Source organism: Protopterus annectens, chromosome 1.part0, assembly GCF_019279795.1.
Source record: "Protopterus annectens isolate FY-2018-M chromosome 1.part0, PAN1.0, whole genome shotgun sequence".
NCBI classification, from domain to species: Eukaryota; Metazoa; Chordata; order Ceratodontiformes; family Protopteridae; genus Protopterus; species Protopterus annectens.
In genome coordinates this window covers 802007526-802019573 of record NC_056725.1, presented here as the reverse complement: position 1 = coordinate 802019573, position 12048 = coordinate 802007526, and the positions used below count along the sequence as shown (strand labels likewise).

The window sequence follows — 12048 nt, the reverse complement described above, 5'->3', positions numbered from 1 at the left end:
AAGTCGTATCTTCTTATTCTTTATTACTTGTACCTTTTTGGTATCTTCTACTACCTTTGTTGGTAGTCTTTCCTCGCCCTCCCTTGGACCTTGCTACAGTGTGTGTGTCTAGTTTTTGACTATTTTGTGGATATAATGTTTGAGAAGAAAGGGAGTCCAGGCTTTAAGAGGTGTTCGGAGTACAGACACAAACTGCGTCACTCTGACACGCGTGACTTGTGTGTTTACTGTTTGGGCATGCCTAATCTCACAGTAAAGCCACCCTGTCAGATTTGTAAAGGTTTTTCTGCCAGGACTTTGAACGAATGTAAAAATAAACTAGTACTAAAGGGTCTCCTTAAGACCTCTTTCTGCAAGGCTATTTCTGTGTCACAGGAATCTTCTCCTCCTTTCAAACAACATAAAAGGTCTAAGTCTCTTCCATCATCTCCCTCTGGAGACCCTAAGGAATTGAAACATAAAAGGGCTAAATTGTCAGTCGTCAGTACCTGCCGTTGCTTCGGCACTGACTCACTTGACTCTGTCTTTGATCTTGTCTGCTGGTCCCTCTACACCATTGCTTTCGATGCAGACATCAGCCTTCATGGTGCAGACTACTATGGTACTGACTAATTCGGTGCAGAATTCCTTGGCACCGATTGGTATATCGGGGCAGTCATCTTTGGCACCGACTGAAGTCTCTGTGCAGATTCTTTTGGCACCGTCCAGTTTCTCAGTGCAGACATCTTTGGCGCCAACAGTTTTCTCGGTGCAGACGCTTTCGGCGCCGACAGTTTTCTCAGCACCGACAATTTCTTCGGTGCAGGCCTTTTCGGCACCAATGGTTTCAGTGCAAACAACTCCAATTTTGACAACACCGTTTCTCGGTGCAGGAATCTTCCGCACCATTGATTTCGGTACATACCGCTTCTGCGCCGGCTTTAGTGGCGCAGACTATACAAACACTGCCAGTTTCGGTGCAGACATTACCTATACAGACACCTTTTTTTAGTGGTCGAGTTAGCCCTTTTTTGGACAAGCCCGAATCTCCTTCAGGGCTTTCAGTGAGGTCTACCAGAAGCCTTTCTGAACATGATGTGGTGCGTCTTATAGACCAGCTGCTTTTAGCCAGAGGAATTCCTGCCCCTTCAAAAGTATCTCTCCCCTCTGGAGTTGATCACCCTTCTCTAAATACTCCTACCTATACTCCTTTGACCTCTGTGGAGGTTTCGAGGCATCCCTCCTTGGGTGGGCCGGCCTTCCAGGCCTTGGAGAGGACACTGGCCGATGCTTCTCGGTCGCCTCTGTTGGAGACTACTACTTCCCCTGAGCCTCAGCTGTCTCAAGTCGCAACCTCTGGACACTGGGCGCAAGAGTCTCGGGACATTCTCCCCCTGGAGACCTCATCCTTGCAGCCTTCCCCAGAGTCTCCCACTGAGGAAGTCCATCGCAAGACACTGTATAAGAGGAAGCACATGGACTCCACGGAAGAGTTATTGACCGAAGACACAGATTACAGCGACAGGGAGGGGTCCCCACATTCACCTTCTGACAAGGTTTCCTTTGATGACATCCTCAAAATTTTAAAGCAGAGAGGTGAATGGAAGTCCTCTAACCCTTCGTCAGAGGAGTCTGTGTTCCTGCAGGCTTTTTGTGCCCGGCCCGGGGTGAAACTCATCCTGCAGCATGCGTGGAAGGCACCGGAGACTCTGGAGGCCATACCTCATAGGCTGGACAAAATCCTTTCTCCCACAGAAGAGTGACCCCATTGGTCGAAAGGTCTCCCAGTAGACACCATGGTGGTGGCTGCTGCTACAAAGAAGGAACTGGCAGAGGAGAGCCAGACTGTTCACCCGCCCAATAAGGAATCCCGGGTGGTAAACAGATAGGGAAGTGAGTCTTTGCGTCATTGACCTTTGCTGTTAGGTCCTTGAACTACCTGGCACATTTCACAGGGCTACAGAGAAACTTGGTGTCCAAACTCTCTGAGACCTTGGCAGGAGCAGTTTCTGATGAGGTCCGAGACAAGGTGGGACCTCTCAGCGACCCTAGAATCGGTTTCCAATTCCACAATGCGTTGGATATCACACGCTACTGAGGGAGCGGCAAGAGGTGCAGGCATAGTCATGAGACACCATGCCTGGATATGCACCTTTGTGACTTTGCGGATCCCTTCAAGGCTTCCTTCCTTAATGCCCCTATTGAGACCACTATTTTGTTAGGGTCCAAGGTAAAAGATACATTGGCCAGATGTGAACAGGACTGTAAGACCATGTCTGCCATGGGTGTCCGTTTATCTTCTCCTCAGCGGTTCTATTCTAGGAATCAGAAGAGAGGGAAAATGTGGCACAAAATCTCGGGGTCCTTTCCATGACTCTCAGGCCGAGTTTTCCCCTAGAGGCAGGGGGGGGGGTTGTAATGGAAGACGCCCCTTTCAGGGCAGGGGAGGTCCGCAAAACCAGGGCTCCAGGGAATCTTTCTCTGGACAAGCCCTATTAGCGCTCCTGAGAAGCAGCCCAATTGCTTTCCTCTGGAAGCAGTCGGGGGGGTCATTTTTCCTTGTACCCTTCTGCCTGGCAAACCATAACCACAGATGCTTGGGTACAAAGGCTCATCACCAGATGATACCATATTCCTTTCTTATTCACTCCCCCCTTACCCAGAAGCTTACCCGATGTGCCACCCAGTCAAAAGTAAGGCGCAGCTATAGAGATATCAGAGCTGCTTCAAAAGAGTCATCCAAACAGTCCCCCCAGACCAGACAGGATCCGGCTTCTAGTCAAGATTCCTTTTGGTGTCAAAAAAGACAGGGGACTGGAGACCAGTTCTGGATCTCAGTGCCCTAAACAAATTCATAAAGACAGAAAAAGTCCAGATGGTCACGGTTCAGTTTATACTTCCACCTTTGGAAAAAGACTATTGGATGTGCTCTATAGATCTTCAAGATGCATACTACCACATAAAGACGGAAAGGTGCTCAAGAAGATATCTTCGCTTCTGGGCGGGAGCCAGTCATTACCAGTTTTGCGTACTGCCCCTCGGACTCTGTACAGCCCCCAGAGTGTTCACAAAGTGCATGGCAGTAGTCACAGTTCACCTGCGTCTTCAAGGATTCCACGTGTTTCCCTACCTAGACGACTGGCTCATTACTGCCCCAACAAGACGTCTACTGGATCAGGCCTTGACTTACACATTAAACACTGCACAGCAGCTCGGAATATCGATAAACTGGAGTAAGTCAAACCTTACTCCGAGTCACTCAGAGTACATTGGAGTGATTCTGGACACAATGACTGGTGCAGTCTCTCTACCAGATCACAGAATTCAGAGGATCAAAGAACAGGATGTTCTTCATGTTTCACTGTTGCAGTCATCACATTTGGGTTATCTGCTTTCAGTAGCCCTCAGTTGGCCTGATTAACAAAGTCTTGGGTCCTGTGTCGGTTGCTGTCCCTTCTTTCATGACGTCAGGTCATTAGGGGTATAAAACATACAGCCGACGCCATTACATCAGTCTTTCTTGCAGTGCCCGAAGCAGAAGCAGTTCACAAGTGCCAGTCGGCCGACTCCTGAAATTTTCGTTTTTGAATTTCAGAACCGAAGTCTTCAACTAAAGCTAAGTACCCCATTGGGGAAGCTTTTTCTTGCTCCTTACCAATGTCAGTAAAAGTTAATAATTGCATTTCTTGTGGAAAGCAAATACCTCACAAAGAGTTTCATTCATACTGTATTCCTTGCCTAGGTCCTGACCACAATGTACCTTGCTGTCGGTTTAGTGCTTTATTTAATCAATGCACTATCCGTTGTTGGTATATTTTCACCTGTAACTATTTCGGTTCTAGGTTCAGTTATCCAGAAATATCATCAGTAAGCCATCCAACTACCGGAATTCCGAAAAAACACAAAGATAAAGACAGAGACAGGCCACCTAGGTCCAAAACTGCTGACAACGCTTCTCCTAAGCCAGTCACCAGTTCACCGGTGCTCAGTGAGGTGCTTTCGCAGCCCCTGATACCCACTACTTCTGATTCGCAGGCCTCTACTGAGACCCATTCGGAGTCTGGTATGCCGCAAGATGCTTCAACTGTGGAACCTGCGGATGTCTCCACCTTGGATGGGTCTGAAGCCGCTATGCAGGCACCGGCTTCTGAGAGTGTATTCAGGCCTATGGACTTGCATATTAAACTGACACCTCCTTCTTCTTTAAGGCCTAAGCCTCGAACCATGCCTAGAAAACCGACGCCCAGGCCTCATGCTCAAGCCTCTATGCCTAAAAAACAAATGATAAGGATGGCTGAAGATCTTATATCTTTAATCAGGGGAAGCCAACCACCCTCTTCTAAGAGACCTAGGACTGAAATTGTTTATGAATCTTCTGACCAGGATTCTGATTTTTCTGATTCTTCTGATGATCTGGATTTACCCTTATCTACTTACGAGGATTCTGATGCAGAGGACTCTATTCCCTCTGCTTCCCCTCCAGTGGATTTTTCTTTTGGTGAAACCTTGCACACACTAAAGGAGCATTTCCACTGGGAAAGCCAGGATTTTTCTGATTCGAAAAAGAGGCTTAGGGATTTCTTACTCTTGCCTCAGCATAAGCCTTTAGCTATACCGCCTGTACTAGACGTTGTTGATGATGCCTTTTTGGAATCTAGTTTGGCCCCTGATTCTTTGCCTCCTGCTCCCAGAAAACCTGACCAATATTACAGGGTTCCTGATTCTCACAAGTTCCTTTTTAAAAATTTTATTGCGCATCCAGAGACTATTTCACAGGGACCCAAGGGCATTAAGGCCTCTACTGCCAAAAACCATAGCCCTTCTGATAGAGACTCCAGGGCACTGGATAGCTGGGGTAAGAAGGTTTACACTTCTGCAACCGTGGCTATTAGGGCCTTAAACTGTCAGTTTCACATGTTAAAGTATAAACAACATATTATTGGATTGCTTAAACAGAAAATGATGTTGATTCCTGACTGTGCTGAAAATAAGGAATTACAGGATTTAATGCATTCTGCTGAACAGGTTGGAAAACATACTTTGCAATGTGGGTTTGATTCTTTAGAGGCCTCTTGCAGGGCTGCTGTCACTGGGTCTGTACTCAGAAGGCATGCTTGGCTTAAGGAGCAATCTTTGCCTGATCATGTTAAAGCTAAACTGTTGGATGCTCCTTTAAATCAGGACCGCTTGTTTGGCAACACAGCTGAGGAAGTTCTTAAAAAGATGGAAGATAAAGCTAAATCTGTGCAAATTGTTAAAGATTTCTTACAAGTTCAGCCTCCCAAGATTTAGTAGCCACTGGCCCTCTAAGAATTGGTCCTTTCGGGCTTCTTCCAGGCCTTCTCAATCCAAACCCAGACACAGCAGAAATCCCAGGTTTTAGTCCCAGGGTACGCACAAGACTAAGCAGTGGGGGGCTTCTGCTTCCAAATCTGGTAGTAGTAAGACTCCCCCCTCTGGAAAACTGTCTCAATGACTTGATTTTAAAACTTCCAAGCACTTCTTAACTGGATGCTCCTTTAGGCGGAAGGATTGGTCTGCAGGCCAAAAATTGGGAACTCATTACCCAGGACAAATGGGTTTTAAATATAGTGTCCCAAGGATACATATTTCACTTTCACACATTACCAATGCCAAAAGGTTGGCCAGATCTACCCCCAAATCAGTGGGCAGTGGCTCAAAAGCAAATACTCTTCTTTTAAACATAAAGGCTATTCAGACTGCACCAGAAGAGGAAAAAGGGCAAGGTTTCTATTCAAGACTTTTCCAGGTACCCAGAAAAGACAATTCATGGCGTCCTATTCTGGACCTGTCTACTCTAAACACCTTTTTGGTGATCCCAAAGTTCAAGATGCTGACTCTTCACCAGTTGCTTCCTATGCTAGGAAAAGATGCCTGGATGGCAACACTCGATTTAAAGGAAGCATACCTGCACATCCCAATCAGGGAATCTTGCAGAAGATACCTATGCTTCAAAGCAGGCTACAGTCACTACCAGTTCTCTGCACTGCCCTTTGGCTTATGTACTGCGCCCAGGGTATTCACAAAGTGCCTAGCCCCAGTCATCGCATTTTGCGGGCAAAGAAATATTCAAATATACCCATACCTGGATGATTGTTTAATTCAGGCAGAAAGCCATGACATACTTTTGAATCGTCTGGCCTTTGTACAAAGGGTGCTAACTTGCCTGGGGTATACCATAAACGAAAAGAAATCACATCTGGTACCCTGTCAACAAATCATATTACTGGGAGCAAGCTTGAATACAACTTCCCAGATGGCTTTCCTCACACCAGAGAAACAAATTCATTTGACAACCTACTTCAAACAAGTGGCCACAAAAACCCTACTATCTGCAAGGCAAATGCTACAAGCCTTGGGGTTCATGGCCTCCTGCATTCTTCTAATTCCATATGCAAGACTGCATATGAGGAAACTACAATGGTATCTAAAAGCCTATGGTGTCAACATTCTCAGGATCTAGAAGCAATGATTCCTATCATACCTTGCCTACACCTAGAGTTTCTTTGGTGGGCAGAGGCCTGCCACCAAAACAAGGGACTACCATTCACACCACCCCCTGCCGCCCAAACCCTAACAGACGCATCAGATTGTGCACTGGCGGGCTCACCTGGCAGGGAAGTGCATTCAGGGCAAATGGAACCCAGGTCAAATGCACTTGCATATCAATCAAAAAGAAATATGAGCTGTACAGAATGCTGTGACAGCCTTCAAGGACCACATTCTTCCAGGACAATTAATGGTAAAGACGGACAACACCACTGTTATGTGGTACATAAACAAGCAGGGGGTACACATTCTTACCCCCTATGCAGACTAGCCATGGCATTGTGGAATACAGCCCTGAGCTACCAAGTGCATCTACAAGCTCAATTCCTGCCAGGAAAACTAAATACACTGGCAGACGAACTAAGCAGAAACCTCATGGACCCCCACAAATGGAAGCTGGAACCAAGGGTTTTCAACATGTTGACAAGCAAATGGGGGAGCCCAGATATAGGCCTGTTTGCGTCCCCCCAGAACTATCATTTGGACAAATTTTGCACAAGGACTCCCCCACAAACAAGCTCGGAAAGTGGATGCTCTGTCCTTCAGCTGGAAAAACCTATCAGTTTATGCCTTTCCTCCTCTACTTCTGCTCTACAGACTACTACTAAGGATCAAACCTAGACAAACCAAGGACAGTTTTGATTGCACCAGACTGGCCACGCCAACAGTGGTACCCCTTCTTGCGCAGTGTGTCACTATTGGCCCCATGGCACCTGCCTCTGACTCCTACCCTATTGTCTCAGCAGGAGAACCAGATTCTGCACCCTCAGCTTCATACACTGAACCTAGCAGCCTGGATAATTACCTAATCTGTCCTTTACCATCCCTCAGTAAACCAGTGATGGATGTCATTTTAGAGGCAAGGAGGCCTAGTACTAGAAAATCTTATGCTGCAAAATGGAAAAGATTTTGTGCCTGGAACCAATCTCATGGGATTAGCGCAGCAGTGCCCAATTTACCTCAGATTTTACAATACTGAACTGAGATGCTTCACAAGGGCCTGTCATTCTCCTCCATCAAAATTCACACCTCAGCCATTTCAGCTCATTATAACACAGAACCTCCCCTCTTCTCTCTCATCCATTGCTTAAGCAGTTACACAGAGGGGCCAAAAATCTACGACCACCCAGGAGAGCCCCAACTCCAGCTAGGGACCTTAACTTTGTATTGGAAAAGCTAACCCTTCCTCCTTTTGAGCCAGCTGCCACTGCGGATTTAAAATTCCTTTCTTAGAAAACATCTTTCCTTTTAGCAATCACTTCAGCAAGAAGGGTATCTGAATTACAGGCCCTCATGACAGTGGAGCCTTTCATCATCTTTCATGTGGACGGGGTGTCCCTCAGGACCAATCCCTCCTTCATGCCCAGGTGGTATCCACTGTGGCCCTTAATCAGTCCATTCATTTGTCAACCTTCTTTCCTAACCCACAGAATAAAGGGGAACGGATACTGCACTCCTTAGACATGCACAGACAACTTAGATTCCATTTGGACAGGACTAAACCTCAAAGGAAATCTGACCAACTGCTGATGGCATTTGCTACAGGGGCAGAGGGGAAGGCTATTTCAAAGCAAACCATTTCCAAATGGATAGGCCATTGCATTCATTTCTTCTACAAGCACCATGGAAAACCTATCCCACAGGGGTCAGACCCCACTCAACCAGGGCTGCATCTGCCTCTACAGCCTTTCTCAGAGGTGTCCCTACCAGGGACATCCTAGAAGCTGCTACCTGGAGTTCAGTACATACTTTCACCAAGCATTACCATCTGCCAAATTTCTCTAAATCCAGAGCTGGCTTTTCTACTGCAGGCTTGCAGGGCCTTATAGCTGGTCCTAATGCTATCTAGATTCCTACTCCCATCCTTAGCTTTGGGAATCTACCCAAATGTGATGACTGCAACAGTGAAATATGAAGAACATAGTACAGTTGTGTACACTTACCATAAATGTAGATGTTCGAGTGTATTCACTGTTGCAGTCCTGGTTTACCCTCCCTCCAGCCCCCTTTCTTCTTTGGGCTATACTTCTACTCTACTTTACTATGCTCAAAAGCTTTTTTGGTGTATTTGCTTTTTTGTTGAAGGTATAACCTTGTATATTTATAGATTACATCTGGGGCAAGAAAAACTGATGTAATGGCATTGGCTGCATGTTTTATACCCCTGACGACCTGACATCATGGAAGAAGGGACAGCAACCGACGCAGGACCCAAGACTTTGTTAATCAGGCTGACTGAGGGCTACTGCAAGCAGATAACCCAAATGTGATGACTGCAACAGTGAATACACTCGAATGTCTACATTTATGGTAAGTGTACACAACTGTACTTTCAGGCAATAATTTCACAAAATCTAGCCTCAGCTCGATTCATTCTTCAACTGCTGAGATCGATGGCAGCCTCCATCACCATAGTCCCTCTAGCAAGGCTACACATGAGGCCTCTTCAATGGCTGCTTCTTACTCAGTGGTACCCATCCCAGCACCCTTTATCTTTTCCGATTCGAATAACCAAGATTTGCAAACAGGACTTGCTCTGGTGGATGTCAACCCTCACCAGTGGTCTCGCCCCTTCAACCCTCATCAGCCCAATGCCACAGTGACCATGGATGCCTCCCTGATGGGGTGGGGGGGCTGTTTCAGGGAAAGACGGTCCAAGGCACTTGGTCACAGATGATGGCCCATCTGCATATTAATGTCCTAGAACTGAGACCGGTGCTACTAGCTTTGTAAGCATTCCAATCGATCCTTCCGTCAGGGACTATTGCAATTCAGTCAGAAAACATGGCAGTAGTCTGGTACATCAACAAACAAGGGGGAACCATATCATACCCACTCTGTCGAGAGGCCATGAGAATATGGCAATGGGCGATAGCCTCCAACAGTTTTCTGATAGCGGCGCACAATCCCAGGAGCTCCAACGTGATAGCGGACAAGTTGAGCAGATGCATTCTACAGCCTCACTAGTGGTCTCTTAATCCACTAGTGGCGGCGTGGAATTTTGACTGCTGGGGCCAGCCTTGTTGCGACCTATTTGCGTCCCTGTCCAATCACAAGTGCAACAACTACTTTGCCCTAATCCCCCCTTGGGGACAGTCACTGAGAGATGCTCTAGTCCATGATTGGCCCTCAGGTCTGCTGTATGCCTATCCTCTGATATCCCTCATTCCCCTGTTCCTCAAGAAAGCACATTGGTTGAAGAGCAAAGTGATCCTCATTGCTCCATATTGGCCTCGACAAGTTTGGTTTCCCTTCCTGTGGCCTCATCTGCTGGATCGACCATGGATTCTCAGTCCAACTCCAGAGTTGATCTCTCACCTGCAGAATCTGGTTCATCCAAACCTATCCAGCCAGAAACTGACAGCTTGGTTTATCCACTTCCAGTGATTGCCAAGCATCATGACCTATTTTCCCCTCTGCGTGACATTCTGATTGCCTCTCATAGATCATCCACCAGACTACTCTACCACAGCAAATGGAAGAGGTTTTCTCTCTGGCTACAAGATAAACAAGTGGATCCTTTTACAGCCCCTGTTTTGATTGTGCTAGAATATCTTTCAGACCTTTTTAATTTGGGGGTAGCAGCCTCCACAGTTCCTGTTCATTTGGCTACAATTTCTAATTTTCATAATGGCTTCCAGGGCTCTTCCTTAATGTCACACAGACTTTGTAAGACCTTTCTGAAGGGCGTAACCCAACTAAAGCCTCCAATCAGGGAAACCTGTTCAACCTTGGGACCTGGCCTTAGTCCTTAAGGGTTGACAGCTTCTCCTTTTGAGCTTGAATCTACCTGGGATCTAAAGTATCTGTTGTGGAAAACTTTCTTAGTTACTATTACTTCTGCCAGACGTATTTCTGAATTACAGGCCTTGTCTATCAAACCCCCCCTACTTTATCTTTCAGAAGGACAGAGTTTCATTAAGGACCAATCCAACCTTCTTGCCCAAGGTCGTTTCTGAGTTATCTATCAATCAGACTATTGATTTGCCAGAGTTTTCCCTAATCATTCTAACAAAGAGGAATATTGCCTGCATGCCTTGGATGTACATAGACAAATTTGTTTTTACGTAGACAGGGCTAAATTTAATAGAAAATCTGACCAGCTGTTTTTGGCCTTTTCTGAGTCCAGATTAGGTTGTCCAGTTTCTAACGTTACTTTAGTCACTTGGTTTTAGAAATTGTATTACTTTCATTTATGGCAAGAATGGTGTCCCTTTACCTGGCAGAGTAAATGCCCACTCTACAAGATCAGTGTCTACTTCTGCAGCCTTCCATGCTAGAACACCTTTGAATGACATTTGTGCAGCTGCAAACTGGGCTAGGCCTCATACCTTCATCGCTCATTACAAATTGGACTTGGCCTCCGGAGGCAGAGCTTCTTTTGGTGCTATGGTGCTCTGGAATGCACTTCCATAGGGTCGCCCAGGGAACAAGATAGCTGGGGACTCTGTCCCAAGAGTAAGGAGTAAATGAAGATTAACAACATCAGATAAATAAAGAAGTTATGTCTTACCATAATGTTCCATCTGAGTTGTTTCATCTTCGTTTATTCATTACGGTCTACCCACCTTCCCCCTCCGAAGGTTTCTGGTGGGTCTCATTTCTCCTTCTTTCCAGTTGTTAGGTCATGTCTGACCAGAGGTAGCCTCAGCTTCATTTTTCCAACTTGCAAACTAGATCTGAGGTAACAGGGAAAAGGGCATGATGTGTAAAATCTTAGCTCGAGAGGTTTGTAGCTGATGTGAGCTTGAAAAAGGCTGTCTCGGTTCCGAGAACGAAACCGGATCCCAAGAGTAATGAATAAATGAAAATTAAACAACTCAGATGGAACGTTATGGTAAGACATAACTTCTTTTTTTGTGCCTCTAGGAAAGAATATTCTGAAAATAGCTGGGTACAGCTGCTTGAATCTCAATCCTGCTTCTTAACATTCCCTGATTGGTGGAATAAATTTGCTCATCTTCTGCCTGGTGTACAGTGGGTAATCATTTTCCACAAAAACTGTACTGTCTCCCACTTTAGTACTTTGTCCTTGTACCACAGTATTGTCAGAATCAGCTCCTAATGCTGATAGGATTGCATCTTTATCATTTAAGGTCTAGGTTGCTTCTCATGGCCAGGTTTGGACCCTACACATGATGTTGCCCTTTCAATTAACAACTCTGTGGAATACCAGTCCAGATACTTATTTGTGCTTTCATTAAATTAATACAGTCTGTTCTTTCCAGCTTCTCTGGTATAGGTGAAAATCTCAGGTTTTCCCTACGTGCTCTGTCATCTAATTGTTATTTTTTGAAACATCTCTTCCTGAGCAGTCTCCTATTCAGTCATCCTTTTCTTCATTTTGACCTCCAATTTTTGCAGTTTTTTCACCTCCTCTGAATATCTATTTAAAGCTTCTTCCATTTTTCCAGCCTTTTTTTTATTATTTTAGTTAAATCAGCACACCAACTTTGAAGAGTACACTGAGTCAGTAGTAGGATTCATAGTAAAGTGTGT

At 45.7% G+C, this 12048-nt stretch overlaps 1 protein-coding gene across 12 annotated transcripts in view; it reads left to right on the top strand.

Annotated features, from left to right (window-relative positions):
- The window catches only part of AFDN (afadin, adherens junction formation factor), a 3286836-nt gene that overhangs the window by 3248426 nt on the left and 26362 nt on the right, over nucleotides 1-12048 (top strand). The gene's annotated exons all lie outside the window — the stretch shown is intronic.